Raw genomic sequence first — 23660 nt, forward strand, 5'->3', positions numbered from 1 at the left:
TAAGGAGGACAAACCCTAAACTCTCTAGCAAGTGTGTAAGACGTTGAAGGAGAGTATAGAGAAGTTTGCATGCACAAATAGAGCATTCATGGTGGCTAAGGAGTTATGAAGTGAGATTACATTGCAGAATCAATTAGAGCATAATAGAGGAGAAAAAAGAGTATACAACAAAGAGACATTTGATCAAGAAGGATCAAGAAGACATCAATTTAGAGGTGATCTGTTGTCAGACAATTAAGTGCTAATTGCAAGATCAATACTGAGACATTTTAACAAGTGATTTTAGTCAAAATCTCTTAACAGAGTAGTCCTAATAGGCTATATTGAAATTCTTTAATAGAGTGTTTACTTAGTTGTGAATTAAAGTCTTTTAGCAAGACACACTTCTAACAGGGTGTTGAAATCCTCTAACAGGGTGAGACCTAATAGTCTTTGTAAACCTTTAACAGGGTAGACCTTTCACAGGGTAGATCATGTCTCATGATCAAAACATTGTAACCTTCATTAGATACACTTTATAAGTAGTGAAGATTTGTGGGTGTCATCCCCACCCCAATTTTACCTTCTCACTTGGAGGGTTTCAGGGTAATCATATATGGTGTCATATGTGTGTGAATTTTTATTTTCTTACATGATTTAAATATATGAGATGGACGTGTGGTGAAAGTTTTATGGGTCCAAATGTAAACTATTGATTCACCCCCCTAGAATTTTACCTTTCCTATTGTAATTCCAACAATTGGTATCAAAGCCTTGTTCTTTGAAAGAGAATCTTTTTAGCTCTGGGGAATCTTGAAATGGAAGTATATAAGTAGGGAAAGACTATTGAGAATTAGGAGATTAAAATACATCTCATTCTACATCAATTGAATGAAGCAAGAGAAGAACTAAAGAAATCCTTGAAGAGAAGGAAAGAAATTACTAATGCAAAGAATGACACACAATAAAAAGAGATAGATACTACTAAGCTATTTTTTGATGGAGACTCCAATGAATTTGATGTAGCAGTTGTAGATCTAATGGAAAAGAATAGAGCCCAAGCTGAGGAAATCAAAAATCTCAAGTTAGAGCAAGAATCACAAGCCATACTACTATGCAAGGTGACCAAATAGAAGAAGAAATCTATGGAAGACAAAGCTATGACTAAAAAAGGCAAAAGAGTTTTGGCCAATAGATTGGAAGAGAAGCCAACAGAGCTAACCAAGATCTCCAACATGCAATTGGATACTCTAAGTCAAATGATGAATGCCAACTATGAATTTAATGTCAAGGACATTGAGATAACTATATTGAAGTTGTAGAATGAACAATTGCAAAGTGAACTAAAAAGAGAAAAGGAGTTTGCTAAAAGTTTCAATAAGCCTAATGAAGCCATCAGATACTTTAAGAAATTAATGAGATCCCCTAAATTGAATAATGACACATTTTAATTGGGATACACAAGCACTAAAGAAGGAGAGTCATCCACAAGTGTTGAAGATAGTAACAACAAAGGTAATGATTCCAAACCTACTTGTCATAATTGTGGTAAGAAAGGACATACCGCTAATATGTGCAGGAGTAGAACTACAAATCAAAATGTCAATCATAAGAGCATGGTTTGTTGTGATAAGTGCAACAAACAAGGTCATTAGTCACATGAATGCTGAACCAAGACCATGCACACACAAAGATTTGGAGGATATTGTTACAACTTTCAGAAGTATGGACATAGATCTTTTGAGTGCAGATCCAAATCCATGTGGTCATCAAACAAGCAAATAAAGGTAAGGAACAATGATAACTCTTATAATTGGGATTATAATACAAGATATAGCTATCATTATTGTCAAGAATATGGACATGTTCCTTAGAATTGTATTAGGACACACTTCAAAGGTGACTACAAGAGGTGGTTGAGTCAAACCACATATTTTAGCTGTTTGGAGACTAGTCACATTAGTAAGTATTGCCCAACAAGGTCAAAGGAACCAAGTTGTGAATTAGATAAAGGAAAAGGAAAGTAGATGTTGAAAATATTAGATATGAAATGAACAAGACATGGAAGAAGAAAGATGATTTCAACACATCAAATGGAGAAGGGATCACTTCACTCAATTGGTCAGGTGATCACATCTCATCAAACTAGGCAATCAATAGGTATGTAGGACTAATATTTAAAGGTTACATCATACATCAGTTCTAAAGGAGTTAGTAATGAAAATATTACATTAGCATGATAAAGATTCAAGATGTTATTAGAAATGCAACATAAATCTTTGAGTTTTTCATGTTACTACCAAGCATGAAATATTTCCCATGTGTGCTGAGTGGAATGCTAGAAGATTCCTAGCTATCAAATTGGCTACTTGATGTCGAGGCTATAATGGTTGTTGAGTGATTGAAATGTTAGTGGATGCCAAGTGAGCTTGAAAAGGTTGATGCAATTTCCAAGGATACAATGGAAACACAAGTTACCATTGAAGAACAATAAGAAACAGGTCAAATAGAGTTATTTACACTTGATGCACAAGATCAAGGTGGATCACAAGCCATTATGAAATTCAAGGGCAAGCCTGAAGAGATATAGATGACACCTAGAATGAAGGAGCAAGCATCTATATAAGACCTGGTAATCTTACCAACATCTAGCACTCCTTCTACCAACACTCTTTAGGAGCCAAGCACAGATGCAACACCATTGCAAATCTCAGTGCCAAGCCTGAGTTCATCAAAGGCAAAAGAAGTCATACAATATGGAGATGTGAGCCTTGATAAAGAAATTGTTCTACCCAAGTATGACTATGATACAATGACTATAGAACAAATGGGCACTCCAACAAGCCTTAGAAAGGAAGAAGCATCAAGAAATGCTTAGAAGGGAGCACATGCAAAAGAAGGCATTGTAGGATATTAAAGACATCTTTTTAGATGCATTTAGTCTGCCAACTCTCGATGAGACCAAGCCACTAATTGAAAAATTAACAAACATAGTGGAGAAGGTTAGTGATGTCAACCTAGATGTAAATGCTAAGTTATTAGAATGGTTATAAAATAAATTTTAAAGAAAAGTCAATGAAAAGATATTAGGTGATATAACACTAACACAAGTTGTGTTGGCAAGTAATGTTGAGGGTGTGAAGAAGGTACCTGAGAACATATTCTCATTGTACACTAAACTATGTAATCCAATACTCTTCACCCAAGAAACCAAAAGTCACATTTTGAGCCTAGAGAGCCAAATCAATTCATCAGGTACAAAACTACCTATGAATCTGGCTCAAGGTGAAAAGCACTTTAGGACATTGCTTCAAACCCAGAGTTAATTAGCTACATTGTCAGTAGATGAGGCCAATATAAGGGCCAAACTAATTAGCATCCAAACCATTTTAACCCCTGATATGGAAATCTTGTACAAGGAACTAGGCTATGCTAAAACCCTAATGAAGAAAGATCCAAATCTTTCTACAATAGATGGTCTAGTCCACCTTACTGCTGAGCTAGTTACTCGAATAAAGTCTTTGGATGTAGCATGTAAGAACTAGGATGCAACTCTCAAGATAATGCTAGATGTCCATAAATCCTTTTTGGACAAACACACTATAAGTGTAGAGCCCATTGATATAAGTGTCAAAAAGGGGGAGAATAAGATAAAGGGGGAGAAATCAAAGGAGAGAATCCTAGGGAGATATAAGGAGAATAAGAAATGGGGGAGAGTAAGAAAAGGGAGAAAAAGGACAAAGAAAAGTCATATTAAGCTAAGGGAGAGCAAGCACAAAAAAACATGAAGTCAAAGAGCATCAATTGAGGCATTTTTAATCAGTAGGAGTAAAAAATTTTGGATAGAGGATAAACCTATCAACTCAAGGGAAGTTATCAAATTTTAAGGTATCTAAGTTGTTACAAATTTTAAAATTTTGAAGCTTTGTACATAAGCCGAGTTATAGATATGTTATGCTTGTGAGATTAAGGATATTAATGCATACTCAAGTGTGTTTGACACTCATGTCAAAGGGGGAGATTGTTGATCTCATATTGGTTTTGGCAAGTGAGTGTCAAAACACTTAAGTTATTTACTTAGTTCATGTTGAACAAGTATTACATGCCAAGAACAACATGCCTATTACAGAGCATGTTGAGTCCATAGTGAGTGCCGAGCAGATAGTGTATGCCGGGTGTGATTCAAGAGCCAAGTGAATAGTGGATGCCGAGTGATATAGATGCTGATAGTAGAAATATTATTATATGCTGAGCATAAGAAACTTCAGGCCCTGAGTAAGATAGTTTTGACATATTTGTTTGTAATGGCACAAACAACTATGTAAACTATTTTTGAGCTAACTTAAGGATGAATTATGAGATTTTGGAGATAAGGACAAATCTTAAGTTGCATTCCAAATACAATTACATGTAACCAATCAGAAAAAGGGAAGGATTAAGAAAAAAAATGGATGATTCTCAACCATAGATTCATACCTAACCCTAAGTTGCCAAAGTTTTCTTAAGGAGGACAAACCCGAAACTCTCTAGCTAGTGTGTAAGGTGTTGAAGGAGACTATAGAGAAGTTTGCATGCACAAATAGAGAATTCATGGTGGGTAAGGAGTTATGGAGTGAGATTACATTGTAGAATCAGTTAGAGCAGAACAAAGGAAAGTGAAAAGTATACAACAAAGAGACATCTGATGAAGAAGGATCAATAAGACATTAGTTTAGAGGTGATCTATTATTAGGTAATTAAGTACTAACCACAAGATCAATGTTGAGACACTTTAATAGGTGATTTTAGTCAAACTATCTTAACAGAGTAGTCCTAACAGGTTGTATTGAAATCCTTTAATAGGGTGCTTACTTAGTTGTGAGTTAAAAGTCCTTTAGCAAGGCACACTTCTAATAGGGTGTTGAAATTGTCTAATAGGGTGAGACCTAACAATCTTTGCAATCCTTTAACAAGGAAGACCTAACAAGGAAGACCTTTTACAAGGTAGATCATGTCTCATGATCAAAACATTGTAACCTTCATTGGATACACTTTATTACTGCAGTAGTGAAGATTTGTGGGTGTCATCCCCACCCTAGTTTTACCTTCTCATTTGGAGGGTTTCTAGGTAATCATATGTGTGTGAATGTTTATTTAATTACATGATTTAAATGAATGTGCTTTACATCTTATTTCAGTTTACACATTGAATATATGAGATGGATGTGTGGTGAAAGTTTTATGGGTCCAAGTTTAAACTACTGATTCACCATCCCCCCATCCCCCCTTATAAGTTTACCTTTCCTATTGTAATTCCAACAATACCATGTCTCCTATCATCCTTCCTATGGGGAGATTATTCTTTGTATATACACAATGCATATAGTTCTTGGAGGGTCTTAAGTACTCCATACATCCATGCATTGTGCGTTTTCATCTCTCTTTTTAGGGAAATGTTTTCTCTGTGATGTTTCTTCTATTTCTCCACTTTATGAGATATTTCATTTCATGTATTACATGTTACATATTATACGTGGATACCCTAACATGACCTAGTAGCTAGGAACTATCTTGCATTGTGACTTTAAGTGCATTCCCCTAAGTTGCACTTAAGGGGCGCGGGGGGAAGGGGTGGGTAGTGGGGGGTATTTGTGTAATTACATATTTACTAATTATACTTTACTTAAGGTTACTTAGGAAAATGCATTGCATAGTAGTTTTCCAACAAGACACATAGGAGCTTGTACCTCAATTAAGCACATGATGTAGGAGAATTCCATTCTAGGTGGTGATAATTATCATCTCTATCTACCATTAGTCTACATACCACATTGTCATCCTCATCATTACTCATCCTTCACTGCATAATGGAGGATGGTCTACCTTTGGTGGACATGTGATTCTACTTTGTGTAGGTGATAGGTTATCTTCTCATTGTCAATGTCTCTTATCATCATTCCTTTGTAAGGATGGTTATTATGTACATTCTAATCAGTCCATTGTAAACCATTGGAATCAATCAATCATATCCATGTAATCCACTAATGTTCATTATCAATAATATCATTCTTGCATCTTAATGCAATTGTCTTGCCAATCTCTTGTGGAAATTATCTTGATCTTTCATTAGGTTGTGGGGGTGGTGTAGAGTCACCTAAAACTCTAATAGGAAGCAAGAAAAACTATAAATAATTCACCTCATTTGATGAAACCATCACTAGGAATGATTTTTCAATTCTAGATGTTGTTGATGTCAAGTCTTAAATGTGAATGTAAGAAATATCCACAAATGCAATGGATCTTGTCAATACCAACTAATGGAGGAATGGATGTAGATGTGCTTGAAGGAAGAAGAAGAAATGAATGAATGCAATGGATGTAATGTAGATCTCCTCCTTGATGGCCAATAATGGATGATATCTCTTGGAGAGTAAGTGCTTCTCAATGAATCCTTGAATGTTTAAAGATTCTAATGTGCTTGATCATATAAGTTGCATGAATTCCTTAAGTGTCTTCTTATGTGTGTATTAGATGTGAAACCTAAATTCCCAATCTCTCTTAAATACTAGTATTTGGGACCCAAAATAAAGTGAGTCAAGTGAGGCATTGGAGAAAAAAATTGGGGAACCTAAGAGGACATGTGATCTAAAATTTATTTAGTCCTAGGTATAGGTTGAATTCACTTGACCTATGCCCGAGGGGATCCTGGGGCCCATGTTTTAATGGTCTTGGGAGTTGTACAAATATATTCAAGAAAATAACCGATCAAAGTAGGGAAAACAAGCCATTTCAAGCATAAATAAATTCACTAAAGGATGGGAGGTAAAGTCTTATATGATGGGTGCTTCTATTTTAAGATGGTAAAATAATACATAAAAACCCACAAAATTTATCATTGAAGTGAAAAAAATTCAATTTTATTATTATTGGCAAAATATGTATTTATATAAAAAATACCAAACTATTTTAGCAATAAAACATCACAAGAAAATATTTAGTCAAAACATTGAAATTAACAAAAAAGAGTTAACAAATTTCAAATCCTTAGGTGTTTGTATTTTTCTAGCAGATATATTGGTATTAATTATGAAAATTTGAAGAATTTGGTTGTTTCATACTATGCAATGACCAATTCAATTAAATTGATCATTTAAATGTGTAATCTATTACTTTCTCTAAAAAAATGTTCATTTGTTATCATTATTACCCTTATCAATTAAAGAAAGTTTGAAAGAAAAAGTGTTGACATGTGTTGCATTTGTAATGCATGCATAGGTAGAGGTACAAGGCAATGCATTGTTTATGATGTTTCATTTGATGTGCTAGCTAATCTAACTCTTAGAGATAATTTTGATGGGATTGATTTTTACAATGTTTTTTAGCAATGTCATAAAAAGAATTAGTGGAAGGGATGAACAAGTTAGAAGAAGGGTTTGAGATATGCTAACTATTTCTTATTGTCTAAAGTTTTGGGTCAGCTATGGTGTTGGTCTTGTCGTAATTGTTCATAATAAATTTATTCATTCTTAAAATAGGTTATGTTTTTGTCAGATTAATTAAAGCCATGTATTTGAATGAACATCTAAAATCTAGTATTTATTCATTATGGTGAAGTTTAATTCATAGTTTGAGATGATATGCATGTCAGAGTTAAGTTCAAAGCTAGTGTTTTAAGTTGTGTTATTGGAAGCAATTTATTAGCTTAATTTTATCATAGCTTCTTATTAGAACTATTCATTGTCATTGTTATATTATTGAAGTGACTTTAAAATTTTTACTTAGATAACTAAGCTAATGTTTTCAAAGTAGAAAATTATATATTGTGAAGAAATTATAAGTCATGTAACAGTGGAACATTGAAAGTGTAGAGTTTTGAGTTTAAATCCTTCTAGAGCTCAACTAAGAAATTCATAGAAATGTGAATAGTGTCTTGAAAGGGGAAAAGGAAAAAGAAAAGTAAATAAAGTTTGTCACCATACTTGCAAATATTATACAAAATGCATTAGTAGAGACAAGGGACAAGGCATACAAACTATTCATTAAATGTTATAATTTTTTAATGTCAATTAGTAATAAAAATAAAATGAATAGTATTTATTATCCATAAATCTTTTCATTGGTGTTTTTAAGATTATATTTTTAAAAATTAGAGGACAAATCATTTTTAAATATTAAGAGAATTTCTTAATGCTTTATTGACTTCATGATATTCATAAAAAAGATCATACACCTTTGTTGAATATAATTGGTTAATTGTGTATTGTCTTTGATGTTACACAAAATGTCATATCTTTACCAAATAGTGTATGTCAAGCTCACTTAGGCATTGAAGATAGTTTCTTGTGTCAGCCAAGCATTTCATAGTTTTCCAAGTTCAGAATTCAATGACTACTGAGTTCACTTAGGCATCAAAGAGAAGTTTGAAGAATATCACACCGAGCTCACTTGGTGAATGAAGGAAAAGTTGGATGGAACCAATGTTAACCGAGCTCACTTAGTTACCAAAGAAAGATTGTGAAGATGCAGTGTTAACCAAGTTCACTTGGTTAACATATAAAATCATTTCTAAGTTAGTGTCTACTAAGCAAGGTCAACTAACAAAGGATTTTCTTGTGTTGGCATATTGAGTTCAATAATTTTTTTTATTGGTTCTAGCCAACTAAGGTAATGATTATTAATTATTCTAAGAGGTATTCAAGTTGACTTGACAATGTGTAAGGTATAAATAAAAGGTCAAGTTGAGGATTGAATGTTTGGAAGAGTATTAAAGAATATAAGATGCTTAGAGGAAGTGAATTAGAAGGATAAGTAGAATATCTTTGTGGAGCTGCAAAGATACATTCAATTAGAAAGGATCAAGTATATAAGAGAGAATTGAGATCTATAATCAACAATTCAGCTACATTATAAATTAGGTCATCTCATTGTTACTCTCTAACCATTGTAGCAATGATCTAAATCTCTTCACAGAGTTGTCTTAACAACTATTTGTAAATTCTCTAACAAGGTGGCATTTCTATTGAAGTGTCTAAAGACCTCTAACAAGGCCACTCCTAATAAGGTGATTAAATCCTCTAATAGGGTCACACCTAACTATGTGTTGTGTAAGCTTTAACAAGGTTGGCTCCTAATAGGGCTCACTTCAGAAGAGTGAAAATCAATAACTAGTTGCAATTGGTGTTTTTTCTCAAATTGGGTTTCCACGTTAAATCTTGGTGTCACTTATGTTCATGATATTTATTTTATTTTTATGCAACTAAGTAAGGTTAATCATAGGCAATGTCTTAAGATTTACATGTTATGCAATTGCTGATTTATTTTAGTGTTTGTTGAGTTACAACATTTGCTAGTGTAAATTTAGTGACTATGTGTTTCCCAAGCATCAATATTTTTAGTGAAGTTTATGTTTTATTCTAACATCTAAGGGATATGGGATTATTTTTTGCGGCAACTGATTCACCCCTCTCCTCTTAGTTACTCCTCTTATATTTCCAACAATTGGTATTAGAGATTCTTGATGCTTGCAGAGAAGGTCTCAAGGACTTAAGCTAAAGATCAGGATGTCTTACAGAAGAGAGATTCCCAAGCTGAACAAAGATAACTTTGAAGCATGGTAGGAATTTATAAAGTTTCATTTGGAAACCATCAATGATTCAGGTTTGAAATATTTAAACACTACTTATAAAACTCCTAAGTACAATGACTATAGAGGAGATTGTTGAAAAGAAAAGTCATAATATCATGATTGACATAGCATCAACTCTTAACCATGTTTAATTTGATGAGGTCAAAGGATGTGCTACTACTCATGACATGTGGACCAAACTAAATGATATCTATAGAGGTGATGATAATGTGAAAAGAGCCAAGACAAAAAGCTTGAGAGGTCAGTTTGATTAGATGAAGATGAGAGAGGATGAAAACATTGTAAAATATGTTGAAAGAATCAAAGTCAGTGTTAGTGCTATGAAAGATCCTGGAGGAACAATTGAAGACATAACAGTGATAAGAAAGGTACTCAAAACCCTTCTTCCTATCTATGCACTCAAAGTGTCTAATATTCAAGAGATGAGATGTAATCCAAATAAAAATATAACTTTGGATGCTCTAGTTGGAAGATTAAATGCATTTGAACTAGATAACTATGATAATAATACTCCTAGTTCTAGCAATCTTGAGTCTACATTTGAAGCCAAGGTATCACTCAAGAAGAAAAGAAAAAGGTCAAACAAAAAACAATCTGAAAGTGAAGAGGAAGATAGTTCTAACAATGATCTTGAAGCCATTGAAACATTACTTGCAAGAAGCTATCCCAAAGGAAAAGGAAAGTACATAGGTAAAATTCCTTTGATATGTTTCTCTTGTGAAGAAGTTGGACACATTGTTGTAAGATGTCCAAGCAAAAAAGACAAAGATGAAAATAAGCATAGAAAATACAAAGGCAAGAAGGATTTCAAGAACTTCAAGGAGTACAAGGACAACGGTAATAAATCTTGTGTTATGTCTAAAGATTTAGATAGTAGTGAAGATGATGAAATGATCTATATTGTTGTAAAAGATGAATTTTATGATGGAGATAAAATTGAACTTATCTCTCATGTTAGAAAAAAAGATACATGGATTATTGATAGTGGTTGCTCACATCATATGACTGGTGACAAAAAAAAGTTTGAACATATGGAACATTATGATGGAGGAAGTGTGAGATTTGGAAACAATGAACCATGTTGCATAAAAGAAAAATGTTGTATCTCACTAACCAATGAACTTAGATGTGATAATGCTTATTGGGTTGAAGGACTAAAGCATAATCTATTGAGTGTGGCATAGTTGAATAGCATTGTATTCAAGGTAGAATTCATGAATGGAAAGGCCAAGTTCTTGGATGGAAAAGAAAATCTGGTTGGGTCTAGTAAACAATCCAAAGGTAATCTATTCTACCTATATTTCAGTGAAATTTCACGCTTTATTGCTCAAGTAGAAGAAAGCTGGTTATGATATAAAAGGTTATATCATGTGAACTTTGATAATATGATAAAGACAAGCAAGAAAAAGGTGAGAGGTATTCCTAGCCTGAGGAAACTTGATATGGGCCTGTGAAAAAATTATCAAATTGGTAAGATGGGGAAGACAAGTTTCAAAAGCAAGAACTATCATTTTGAAGAAATTTTGCAGCTAGTTCATACAAACTTATGTGGACCTATTAGAATAGAAAGCTATAGTGGAGATAAGTATTTTATTCTTTTTGTTGATGATTATTCTAGAATGATGATTATAATGTATTTGAAAGAGAAGTCATAAGCTTTTCAAAAGTTTAAATGGTATCTGGTAAAAGTAGAAAAGGAAACTGGAAAGAAACTAAAATGTTTTTTTTGGTTAGTAATAGTTTTTTTTTAAATATATTATTAAAATAACATTTTTACATCCGTACAACTAGGCTTTAAAAGATTAGCCTTTCCTTCACATATACATGTTTCATCACATAAAACTACCTTTCTAGGCTTTCTAAAGCTTACATAATTTCCTCCAAAGTCCTAAACACCTGTACCAATTTATCACATACATTTTGGCTTTTCATAAAAGCAAAACAACAAAAAACATCCAAAATGAATAGACTGTCTGCCACATGTCCTTTTGTTCTCTTTCCTAGTCTTCCACCTGCAACTCCCATGCATGGCCTTTATGACTATGAGGCACCTCTTCTTCTTCGTGACATTTATGTTTCTTCTACCTTGGCCCAAAAAAAAAGCCAAAAAATCCTTCATCACTGAATTGAGTTGCAACATTTATATCTTTTCTCTTTCCCTTACTCAAAATCTCCATTGGCATTTTCGTGCTTCAAAGCCAAAATTAAACTAGATCAAAATTGTCCCATTTGTTTTCCTCTTCATTCTTCACTTCTCCACCCTTATGGGAAATTTGACCCACACCACCCTCCTAATCCTTCTCCCTCCTACATTTCTCCATTTCCTTGGGTGGGCAATGAAGAAGTCCATAACCTTCCTTCCCTTCCTCTCCATAAAAACTTTAATTTTTGCCACCAGCTTAGCCCAAGCCATCTTTATGTTTTCTTTATAGACTTCTTTGTCCACCCCTATTGGCCACCACAAAAAGCTGACCCATTCAAGTTTCCTTCCCTCTTTAATGTTCTTATAATATTTTCTATAATTGAAACCTTTACTTGGCTACACCCACTCTAAAAGCGAATCAATTCCCACAATTAAGTCCTCCTAGAATAAGCTTTTTATAACCCATTCCACTTCTTCCACCGGGCATGCTATCTCCAATCCCCATGCCATTACTATCGCTGCTATATCTACATTTATCTTCTAGTGGTGGGAAGAGTTTTGAAACAACTCCCGCACCATCTCCTTAATGACTTCTATCACACATGGCGATGGGCACTTGAGCAGTAGTTTCAACCTTTTAACTTGCACTGGTCCAAACAATACTTTCTTCTACCTACTTGTTTTAAAGGTAAATGTTGCTTCATTTTTCCTTTCTATACAATCACTTTCAATGCAATAAATTTGTCACTCAAATATTTAGAAAAGGTCTTTTCCAACTCTTCTATTTAATGCCCAAAGATACCCTCCACACTTGAGGAAACATCACATCAACATTCCTCAAAGATCATGCCTTCCCTACTTTCGCATGTTGTTATGATGAACACATTGATTGCAGATTTCCCAAATATATTCATTTGGATTTTCTAACAGTCCTTTATGATGTTAGTCTACTTCCAATCACCTCTTTTTATAAAAAAGTAAAAAGAAAACTCAAAAAACCATCAACTAATAAATGCATGAATCATCTTCACCAATTCCTTCCCAACAACTACATATTTCAAAAATTGACCATCCATCCTCCCTTAATCCAACCTCCCATTTTGAAAGGGCATCTATGTCTCTATTTGCTTCTCTAAAGATATGAAGAATTTGAAATTCCTCAAATTCATTTAACTTTTCAATTATACACACTAACAAATTTTCTAAGTGCCATGCAGAGATCAAATTATTTCTAACATCTTGCACTACCACCATCAAATTCCCTAAAATTATTTTATCTCCTCCATATCTTTTACCACACTTTAAAGCCAACAATGTAGCCTAGAACTCTACTTCATTATTTGTTCCATCCAGTAACCTTAAAGCTCCAAAGGCCATAGTCTCCCCTAAATGATCCCTGATAATACAGCTTGCTCCTAATTTTCTAGGGTTTCCCTTCGATGCCCCATCAAAATTAATTTTTAACCAACCTTCTCTGGGAGCTTCCCATTTCACATCTTCCTTCTTATTAGCCTTAAAAGTAGTTTTTTCTCTTGTCCCTACCATTCCCATTTTAATCAGTGGCCACATTTTCTGAATAGCTTTGTCATTATTCATAAACACACGTTTCAACATATTTTTCCTAAACATTGTACCATTAACAACTTCTTCGATAGAATGATCAATCCTTTCTAAAAGCTGGTCAACTATCTCTGATAATTTTTGAAAAATCCTTCTACTCCTTTCTTTCCAAACCTCCCAAATGACAATTGAGGGTCTCACCCTCCATATGCATTCAAATACATTTTTCCTTCTTAATCTTGGCCATGAAATAAAGAAGGCCTTAAGAGAGGGGCTCCAAGGTCCAAACCAACCCAATTTCCCCTAAAGACATCTCCAACACTTTGTTGCAATATCACAATTTAACAACAAATGATCAACACTTTCCTCCTCCCTTCCACACATAACACATTTTGTACGGCCCTAGAAACCCTTTTTTTTTCTTCTATCCCCTATTTCGATTTGGCCTTGTATTGCTAGCCATGATAAAGTTACTGCCTTTGGGAGCATTTCTTTACTCCAACACAAATCCCCAACTTCAAAACATTCTTCCTCCTTATTATCTAAAATTTCATATCCAAGTTTAACTGAAAACTTAACAGAGGCTATCACACACTAGCTTATCCTATCTTCTCTATTAATTATGCACACCTTTCTTATGTTAAATATCTCCCTTAGAGATTGTTGCTGTCCTTCGGAGAGACCTTCTAGTCTCCAATCTTTCTGCTCCCAATTTTCCCAAAGATTCCCTCACTTTCCACAATATAGTTTCTAATATTCCTGCCCCACAAATCACAAATTTTTTGTTTCAGCTCTCTAACCCCTACCTCTTCATCAAGGATTTCTTCCCCTTCCATTGGTCCTCCCAAAACTTTTCCCTATTACCATTACCCATGACCCATGAAATATGGTCTATTATTACATGCCTACATGAAAGAACAAAGTTCCAAATTGCTGAACCTCTAATTGGATTTTGAATCAATCCTAATATTTTCATTTGAGTCTAAATATTTGGCCTTAAGGATTCTAATCCACAATTTCTCTTCATCAGTTTCCATCTGCCACCCCAACTTTTCCCCTAGAGCAATGTTCATTGTGTTCCAATCTCTAATTTCAACACCTCCTAACTTCTTAGGTCTACAAAAATTTTCCCATTTAAGTAAAGGCTATTTTTTCTCCTCCTCTGCCCCACTCCAAAAGAATTTCCTCATTTTCCTTTCCACTAAATTAATCACCTTCTTTGAGATTTTTAAATACATCATAGAGAAAATAGGCACCGCTAACATCATTGATTTTAGCATAAGAACCCTTCCTATTGAAGACAACCATTTACCCTTCCATCCATCCATCTTCCTACAACATTTTTCTACCAATCCCTTCCATATTTCACTTTTATTTTGCCCTTGAAATAAAGGGATCCCCAAATACCTACTTGGAATACATCCTTGCTTTATATTCATAATTCTTCCAAAAGCCATTCTCTTATAAAGAGAAGTGTTGAAAAAGAAAATTTCAGACTTTGCCGAACTTATCTTTTGTCTTGAAACTTTTCCATAGATTTCCAAAGTATTTTTCATCAATCTAGCTTCCTTCTCCAAAGCTTCACCAGTTAGAAATGTGTCATCCACAAATTGTAAATGTGAAATTGAATTGTATCCACTCCCCTTGCCACCTTTATCCCTTTCCAAAGACCTCAAACTCTTTTTTCTTTAATCAGCCTCCCTAAAACTTTAGCCAAAATTATAAATAGGAAAGGAGATGAAGGGTTACCTTGCCTAATTCCTTTTTCTAATTCAAAAAACCTTGGGGACTACCATTAACCAACACAGAGAACCTTATAGAGGTTAAACAACTCTTTACCCATCTTATCCATTCCTCATTAAAACCAATTTTATTTAGAACTTTGAATAGAAAATCTCTATTTACCTCATCATATGCTCACTTAATATCCAACTTTACCATCATTTTCCTAAGCTTGTTTGTTCTTATCGAGTGGATCATTTCATCTGCAATAATCACCCCTTCAAAAATGGATCTTCCTAGAGTGAATCCAATTTGTTCCTATAATATTACATCATTCAACACCATCTTAAGCCTATTGGCAATTAGCTTTGAAATGATTTTATATAGAGTGTTGTATAAAGAAATTGGTCTGAAATCTTCAAAAGTTCTACATTCCTCCCTTTTTGGAACTAATGCAATAAAGGTATTATTCAAATCTTTTAGAACAAACCCCCCTTTCTTGGATTCTTCCACCATCCCCTAAATTTCCTCTTCTATACAAATCCCAAATGGGTCTTCAAAAAATTGCCTGTAAAGCCATCTGGCCCTGGGCTTTTTCCTTTACCTAAACTTCATAAGGCTTTTTTGACCTCTTCTTTTGAGACTTCAAAATTTCACATTACATTTTGCCTTCCTGTAATACACCCCTAAATGCATTCCAAAAAATTCCCTACAAAACCCTTGTCCCCTTCCTCCATTCTTCCTCTATCTTTGAAAAAATCTACTGCCTCTTTCTTTATCATCTTTGAATCACTAATCAACTCTCCTTCCACATTCTTAATTGAGAATATTTTATTATGAGCTCTTCTTATTTTAACTAAATTGTGGAAAAACTTTGTATTACTATCCCCTTCTTTCAACCACATTTCTCTAGATTTTTGTCTCCAGAATACTTCTTCTCTCATCAGGACTTCATCATACTCTTTTTTTAGCTACTTTTCTTCTTGAAAATCCTCCTCCTTCACCCCCTTTTGAATTATTCCTTCATTTAAAATTTTAAGTGCTTCTTCTAGTTCACCTTTTCTTTTAAAAATGTTTTGGAAAGATTCTTTATTCCACACTTTTAGCTTTCCCTTTATATGTTGAAGCTTTTTAAAAATGTTAAAATCCTTATTTCATTCCCATTTAGAGGCCTCAATCCACCAATTTTCCACCATCTCCTTAAACCCATCCACCCTGAGCCACACAGCTTCAAATTTGAAAGGAAATTGATCAAGAGTATATTCTTCCTAGATTCTTAAGCTAATAGGGAAGTGATCTGATCCATGAATAGGCAAAATTTTAGTTTCAATAGTCAAGTCTACTTTTGTCTAGTACCCCCCCCCCCCCAAAAAAAAAAGGAAACTATCCAATTTTTCAGCAATGTTAACAAACCCTTGCCTCTTATTATTCTAGGTGAAATCCCCTTGTTTAAAGGGAATATTAATGTGACCATTTTCCAATACAAAGGTCAAGAAGTCTTCTTGTTTAGTTGACCCCTTACCTCCTTTTTTCCCTCTAGGTAGAGTATAGCATTGAAGTCTCCCCTTAAAATAGTAATTTCATCTTGTAGGATTTCCAAAACCTCTGTTAGTATTTTCCATAATTCTCTTTTCTCTCTACTTGGAATTGGACCATAAACATTAATAACATTAAATTCATATCCTAATTGTTTTGAAGAAACCCTCATCCACTGCCAATTCTTACCAATCTGCTTTACAATTCTAGCTACTATCTCCTAATTCCATAAAACACAAATACCTCCTAAAGCTCCCTTAGCAACAACCCACTCACTATGTCATCTAAAAAAATTCCTCTTCATCCCCTCCAAACCATCCACATTTATCTTTGTTTCTTGCACTAAAACCACATTCAATTTTGCTTGATCAAGGGCTCTCCTAATCAAACACATTTTGTCAGGGGCATTACATCCCCTGACATTCTATAAAAGGATCTTCATCCCTTCTGAGAGGGGTTCTTCCCCCTTCCTGATCTCAATTTACTTTGACCAGATCAATGCATTAATGGTTCTTCTCCTTTTTTGGCTCTCCCCAATATGGGCTTTACATTTTTTACTTTCTATTTTCTCTATGGTTCTTTTTTCTTTAAGGGCCATAATTTCCTCCAACCCAAAGAAATATTCTTCTTCATCAACATCTCTTTCATCATCTTCCTCATTCAAGATTTCCTTTGAGCTTGACTCTTCGGATCTTCCTTTCAAGTTTCTTATTGAAGAGATTTTCAATGTCCTTAAAACACTCTCCCATCCCACCATCCATTTCTCCTTCCAACCTAGTCATATACCCTTCACTTTCCTCCCACTCCCTCTGTATTTCTTTTGGCCTTTCTAACAACACTACTATCCTACAGCCCTCCTCTTGAGACATTTGAGGTCCTTCTAGGTCGTTACATCCCCTTTTTTCACTTTCATCTGAAATCCTATAATCAACCCCTTCCTCAATAGTTTGTCCTTTCCTTTATTCCATCCTTATATCGACACTATCACTTGACAACCTCCTTTGTTGTTCCTCACCCCCATTCCTTCCTATTCGTAGTGTCTGTTGTGAGCCCTTGCATCTTCCATCATAATAAGTTTTTTCCTGTGCAATTTCCTTGCTCACAAATAACCCATACCCTTTTTCTTGATAGCTATTTGCTCTCGTTTTCATCATCATAACATTCTCCACTTTTTCATTATCCCTTTTTTATAAGCTTTTTAGTCTCTTCCTTCTCTACTTCTCTTATCTTGGCCATCTCTATAACCTTATGGAGTAACCTTTCCTCTTCTTTACCATTATGATGTTCTTCTTGTTTACAACTTTCTGAGTCATGTTCCTCACAAAGACAAAACTCACACACCTTCAACCCTTCATCCAAAGACACTAACTATCTCCATACTCCCCCTTTACTAAAGATCTCAATCATTTTAGGGATTGGATGGAAATCATTCCATATTATACATATTCTTAGGAACATTTGAAGAGTTCCTTTATCCACCATTTCAATCGCCTTAATGAATGTTCCTAGCTTGTTCCTAATCGCTATATAACAAAATTGTTCCTGCCAGTATTCCTAGGGTAGATTTCTCATTCCTACCCATAGAGGAGGTTCCTTTATTAACTCTTTTGTTGGATCAAAGTTTGAGATCTATTTCTTCATATAAAACCCAAATCCTTCCATGAAATAAGGGTCACTATTTAGGATCCAATCCCTATCTTTCGCTATATCCACTATAACCATGCAAAAATTATTTTCTAACATTTTAAAGTCTTTCACCAGACCACATTTCTCATCACACTAGGTGTTAATCTTACCTATTGCTGGCCTTGGATAACCCCACTTTAGAAAAAATGCATTGCTCTCCAGAAAGTCTATCTTCTCCTTCATCGAGCCACTTTCTAGCACTACTCTTTAAATTGTGCATTGAGTCAAATGTTGTTTTTCAATTAGTTGCTTCTCTTGGTTTTCCACGACCTATGGTTTTCTCAGTATTTTGGCTATATTTTCAAAAACCACTTACCCTCCAAGATTTACTAATTTGAATCTTTGCATTAGGTGACTTCTCAAGCCATTTACATTCAACCTCTGTCTTCCATTTCTCCATTTTCCCCATTCTTCTATCCCACTTTTTTCCATTTAAAGCTTTCTTGGTAGTTTCTATTCCCATCTTGCCATCTCCCATTCCTATTCCCCCAATAATACCTTCCTTCATGTCTTCTAAATGACTCTATGCCCCTTTCAAACCACCCAAACCTCTCAATATTCTTGTTACCCTTTGCAAACCCTCTCTAGAATCCATTTCTCTAATGCTCTGCCATTATTTTTTAAATCCACTTAGCCATGTGAGATTATTGGTCAAAAATGGTTTTTTTGATATTTCATTTAAAAATAAGAAACTAAAATGTTTGAGATCAGATAGAGGTGGCAAATTCATCTCTAATGAGTTCATTGAATTCTACACTGAAAGAGGAATTAAAAGACAAGTATCAACCCATGGTACACCTCAACATAATGGTATAGATGAAAAAGGAATAGATCCATCATGGATTGTGCAAGAACTTTGATGATAGAAAAGAGTGTTGCAATCAAATACTGGAAGGAAGTAATCAATTCTGAATAGAGTACCATTGAAGAAAGAATTAAATCAAACTCCTTATGAACTATGGTATGGCTACAAACCTAATGTAAGTTACTTGAAAGTATATGGTAGCAAATGTTATATTTTGAAAGAATCTAGGAAAGGTAAATTTGATGTCAAAGGTGATGAAGATATATTCCTAGGATACTCTTATAGAAGTAAAGCATATAAATGTTTGAATTTATCCACTCATAAGATCATAGAAATTGCACATGTGAGAATTGATGAGTTTGCAAAAAAGAGTGAAGAAGAGAGCAACAAAGAACCTGTGGATTAGAAAAGGTTTATTTACTATGAACCTGGTACATTTCCAAATATTGGAAGTCAAGAGGCCTCACCTCTCAAGTTCCCAAAATCTCTAGAAGTACCCAAGGTTCAACTAGTGCAACTTGAGTCACAATCAGAGGCTACTGAGTTGTAGCTAGAACAAACCGAGTCTGAAGGACCCGAGTCACAGACAATGGGACCCAAGCTTGATATAGAAGATCATGGAGAGGCTACTAGAACAAGTTCTAAATCCAAAGTAATTGTGTTAGCAAGACATGTCAAAAGGCACCATGTACCTAATCATATCATTGGAGATAAATTAGATGGAACAATGAGAAGAAACAAATTGAAAGGTACATGTTTTCTTGCTAAATTTGTACCTAGATTAGTGAAAGATGATTTGGATAATGAAAGTTGGATTGAAGCTATTGATGAAGAGATAGACCAGATAGAGAGAAATAAGACCTGGACTCTTGTTCCTAGACCCAAGTATAAAAACGTGACTGGTACAAAGTGGGTTTTCAGAAGTAAGTTGAATGAAGATGAAGAAGTTTCTACAAACAAAGCAAAGTTAGTATGGAAAGGTTAATCTCAGGAAGAAGGTATTTATTATGTTGAAAATTTTTCTTATTGCAAGATTAGAAGGTGTTAGAACTTTACTTTCTTATACTGCATATAAAGAATTTAAAGTTTATCAAATGGATGTGAAATTTACTTTCTTGATTGAAATTATTGAAGAGGAAGTCTACATAGAACAACCTAAAGGTTTTGTGGATCCTAGCAAAAAGGATATGGTTTGTAAATTTAAAAAAACATTATATGGTCTCAAGCAAGCTCCTAGAGCTTGGTATTAAAGACTTCATAACTATTTGATAAAGATTGGTTTTCAAAGAACAAATGATAATAGCAGTCTCTATATCAAAGAAGGACCAGACAAGAAAATTGTGTTGGAAAAAATCTTTGTGGATGACACTTTATTTAATGGAAATGATAATTTATGCAAAGATTTTTCAAAAGAAACGAGTAAATAATTTGAGATGTCCATGTTTGGAGAGATAAAACTCTTTGTTGGAATACAAATTCAACAGAAGAAAGATGGTGTCTCATTACTAAATCCAAATATACCAAGGAGTTACTAAAGAAATTTGGAATGGAGGATTCAAGACTAGTTGGAACACCCATGTCTATTGGACATAATCTTTCCAAAAATGATGATTCCAAGGAGGTAGAACATATCACATATAGATCAATGATTGGAAAACTACAATATGTAGTGCATACAAGGCCTGATATTGCATTAGTAGTTGGTATGGTGGAAATATTCTTAGAAAATCCTAAAGAAAACCATATGATGGCAGTCAAGAAAATCATGAGGTATCTAAAGGGTACTAAAGACTATGGATTATGGTACAAAAAAAGAGGCAATTTGGATTTGAAAGCATTCACATATGCTGATTAGGCAAGAAGTGTTGATGCTAGGAAGAACACTAGTGGTGGAGTGTTCTTTCTTGGTAGAAGACTAGTGTCTTAGAAAAGTAAGAAATATAGCAATATTTATTAGTCTACAACAGAGACCGAATATGTGGCAATAGTAGTTAATTGTTCCAATGTTGGTTGGTTCAAGCAACTGTTGACATGTATGAAGGTAAAGATCAAGGATCCAATGGTTATCTTTTGTGATAACATAAGTGCAATTAATATATCAAAGAATCCTATGATGCATACCAAGGCCAAGCACATTTCTATAAAATATCATTTTTTGAGAGAATTAGTGCAAGATAAAGAAGCAAGATTGGAATATGTGAATACTAAAGAATAAATTGTAGACATATTCACTAAGCCAATACCTAAGGATGCATTTTTGTATCTAAGAGGTAAGTTAGGGGTCATTCCCCTATTTGAAACTCACTAAATGAAGTTTAGTGATGCATCAAATAGAGCACGCTGAAGATCAGTTAGTTGATGCAGTATTCATAAAGGAAAATTGCATATGAATTAGTACATAAGGTACATTGATATTCTTTAAATATCATCTTTGGCATAAGATGTCAAAGAGGGAGAAGTTTATGTATGTCATATCATAGAAATTTTTCTTAAAGATGTCAAAGAGGGAGAGTTTTCTATCAGAAGAAGATGTTGAAGAGAAATTTTGCTAATAGAGGGAGAAACTAAAGGCAGAGGGAATTCACACTGATAGAGGGAATTCTCATGAATGAGAATTAGAATGAAACAAAGGATATTTTCCTTGATTTATTTTTCTCTAAAATTTCATTGTATTATGACATGTTGTGTTGCCATCAATTTCAAAGAGGGAGATTGTTGAATATAATTGGTTAATTCTGTATTATCTTTGATGTTACATAAAATGTCATATCTTTATCAGATAGTGTATGCCAAGCTCTTTCGAGCATTGAAGATAGTTTCTTGTGTCAATTGAGCATTTTAGAATTTTCCAAGTTTAGAAGTCAATGACTACTAAGTTCACTCGGGCGTCAAAGGGAAGTTTGAAGAAGATAAGTGTTAACTGAGCTCACTTAATCAATGAAGGAAAAGTTGGATGGAACCAGTGTTAACTGAGCTCACTCGGTTACCAAAGAAAGCTTGTGAAGATGTAGTGTTAACCAAGTTCACTTGTTTAACACAAGAAAATCATTTCTAAGTTAGTGTCCACTGATCAGGGTTGGCTAACGAAGGATTTTCTTATTTTAGCATATTGAGTTCAATATATTTATTTGTTTGTTCTAGCTGAATAAGGTGATGGGTCCCCCCCCTTTTTTAGCTTTTTCCTTTTATTTTATTGTCTTCTCCTCTATCCACCTCCCTTCCTTCCAACTTTTTCCCTTATTAACCCCCAGACTGGCCTGATCTGCTCACTTTTTCATTCTTGCATTCTCTCATCCTGATGATGGATCACAGAGTGTGATCCGAAACGTTGATGCTAAAAAAACGAACACAATCAAATCCAGAAGAAAAATTTGAAAGTCTAATGGATTGTGGAAACCTAATCAAATTGGAAGGTAATGAATATTAATTATTCTAAGATGTATTCAAGTTGACTTGACAATGTGTAAGGTATAAATAAAAGGTCAAGTTGAGGATTGAATGTGTGGAAGAGTATTGAAGAATAGAAGATGCTTAGAGGAAGCAAATTAGAAGGATAAACAAAATATCCTTCTAAAGCTGCAAAGATACATTCAATTAGAAATGATCAAGTATATAAGTTAGAATTGAGATCTATAATCAGCAATCCAGTTGCATCAGAAATCAGGTCATGTCATTGTTACTCTCTAACCATTGTAGCAGTTATCTAAATCTCTTAATAGAGTTGGCTTAATAGCTATTTATAAATCCTCTAAGAAGGTGGCATTTGAATTGAAGTGTCTAAAGACCTCTAACAAGGCCACGCCTAATAGGGTGATTAAATCATCTAACAGGGTCACACCTAATAGTTTGTTTTAGAACCTTTAATAGGGTTGGGTCCTAATAGGGATCACTTTAGAAGAGTGAAAATAAGTAACTAGTTGCAATTGGTGGTTTTTCCCAAATTGGGTTTCCACGTTAAATCTTGGGGTCACTTGCATTCATGCTATTTCTTTTATGTGTATGCAACTAAGTTAAGTAAGGTTAATCACATATAATATCTTAAGATTTACATGTTAAGTAATTACTGAGTTATTTTAGTGTTTGCTGAGCGACAACATAATTTGCTAGTATAAACTGAGTGATTGTGTGTTTACTGAGTATTAGTATTTTCAGTGAAGTTTATGTTTTATTTTGACATCTAAGGGATCTGGGATCTATTTTGTGGTAACTAATTCACCTCTCCTCTCTTAGTTACTCCTCTTATATTTCCAACAACCTTATCTTTGCTAACACATTTTGGATAATGTGTCCAAATAGAGAGAAAGCGTATTAAAGTTGAATCAAACATTTTTGCATAACTTGAGTATGGTTATGGTTATCTTTACTAGTTTATTTGTTAGAATTCATGATTATGCTATTCATTTAACATTTTATATTTTAATGAGAATTAATTTGTTCTTTGCATGAAACTAAAAAACTAGAGCAAATGTCTTATATTGTCCAACATATTTTGTATTATGTGTGTAACACATAAAATACATGCTAATATATATCAATGTTAGTGGAATACAAATCTCAAAGACATAGTTGTTGCTATATGTATGATAAATTATTTATATTTTTAA

This window comes from Cupressus sempervirens, chromosome 9 (genome assembly GCF_028749045.1).
Source record: "Cupressus sempervirens isolate cs-2001-9-10 chromosome 9, ASM2874904v1, whole genome shotgun sequence".
Classification (NCBI taxonomy): domain Eukaryota; kingdom Viridiplantae; phylum Streptophyta; class Pinopsida; order Cupressales; family Cupressaceae; genus Cupressus; species Cupressus sempervirens.